This window comes from Eptatretus burgeri, chromosome 9, assembly GCF_056783735.1.
Source record: "Eptatretus burgeri isolate ZD-2024b chromosome 9, Ebu_testis_v1, whole genome shotgun sequence".
NCBI lineage: Eukaryota > Metazoa > Chordata > Myxini > Myxiniformes > Myxinidae > Eptatretus > Eptatretus burgeri.
In genome coordinates, this window is record NC_140969.1 from 24,819,166 (window position 1) to 24,820,873 (window position 1,708).

At 47.5% G+C, this 1,708-nt stretch overlaps 1 protein-coding gene across 1 annotated transcript in view; it reads right to left on the reverse strand.

Moving 5' to 3' along the window:
- The window catches only part of LOC147019734 (protein phosphatase 1B-like), a 50,993-nt gene extending 49,399 nt beyond the window's left edge, over positions 1-1,594 (reverse strand). The window contains exon 1 of the mRNA XM_085894400.1: positions 1,445-1,594. The gene's annotated coding sequence lies outside the window, so the exon portion shown is untranslated. The remainder of the gene's footprint in view (positions 1-1,444) is intronic.
- Between the last annotated feature and the right edge of the window lie 114 nt (positions 1,595-1,708).

Genomic DNA, 1,708 nt, shown 5'->3' on the forward strand with positions numbered 1-1,708 from the left:
AGAAGAATTCTATGTTCGCTTCTCGGCTTTGCCTATTCCATATTATTATTATTATTATTATTCAATTAGTTCCTCCTTTCCCTAAGCACAATGGCCTGGATGTACGCATACTCGCCTCTAAACCGTCAAGCTTGGGTTCGAATCTCAGCCCAGCTAAAAACTGTGATCTGGGTGTTTCACAGGAAAGGCTCTTCATCAATGTGTGCCCTATAATGGGCGTCCGGACGTCATTATATTATACCGGGCGTCCCGTCTGCCAGGATTCATTGGTGGACGTTAAAGATCCCAGTGTCCTGAATAGGTGAGTTATCACCGGCACCCTGAACAAAATGCTAAATTCCTGCCACAACTACTCAATCGAACGCCAGGCCTGTTCAGCCGGTTCGTGAAAGACTTGGGCGGAAGTTTTTTCTGCAGGCCACCCCACAATAACGTGGGAATAATTACGGCCGTCAAGGTCAGTCGTTCCTCCTTCACTTCGGCACAGCTCAAACCTGCCAAACAAATTCGTGATCCTGTATTCCCAACTGAGCCCCTCCAAGCGGAACAGGCCTTTATACATGAAGGGGTCAAACAATCCCCCAAAAAAGTTCTGGTTAAAAAAAATAAATAAATAAAGTTATCATCGACTATTAAAACGGCACAAAGAATACGAATTAATCGTCAAACATCAACTGCAAATCATGTTCGTGTGATTTAAAACGACCCCCACGACCCCCGCAGTCTTCGCCCCGACGAATTGCAATCTCAACGGGAGTGTGTAAATAACCTTCGAGGAGAAGAAGAAGAAGATTGGTAGTTTGAAGCACTTAAGCTCGAGGTATCCCAAAGCAGGACACGCGCAACTCGCTCGCAATAAAAGGAACAACGCCGCACGTTATTACACATGTTTACCGGACACAAGACCACAACGTCGTCTCCAAGTTATTTATTTCAACAACGACTGCACAACGTAACGAGCGACCACAACAAAACCACACACACACACACACACACACACACACACACACACACACACACACACACACACACACACACACACACACACACACACACACACACACACACACACACACACACACACACACACACACACACACACACACACACACACCAGCGAAGAGGTGACGCATAAAGATGAGGATCGAAAAAACCTCCCGACATGGACGATCCACGGGGATTCATTGCGGCCTCGGAACCCCCAACAAACCGACATCCGCGTAGAGGCCGACACGTACAGAGGCCTACGGTCTCGACTTTAAATGTAAACCGAAACCGTCATCGAAATTCCGCATCGGTGACTATCCGTCACCGTAGGCCTGGGCCTACACCAGGAGGTCGTCAGGGGATTACAACGGGTAAACGGGGGGAAAAAAAAACGGATCAAAATCGAAACGCACGATCAGAGCTCTTGGACACAAGTTCATCGAATCGGTTAACTGACCGGCTTGGCGTAACAGCAGCCACCGAATGGAGGGAAAGGGAAGACCAGAGCAGCGATTGAGTCAATCCGCCATTTCTATCCGCGGGGCGCGGCTACGACGAGAGCAGGGGGCGCCCTCTCGCTCACCGTACTGTACTTTACCTCACATAACGCCACATTTAAACTCCCCTTTACCACATCATTCGTCGTGCTTCGTTTCTCTCTTGTTTATTATTTTTTTTTTCGGAGAGATTTTAATCTCGTATATTATATAATTATTATTCC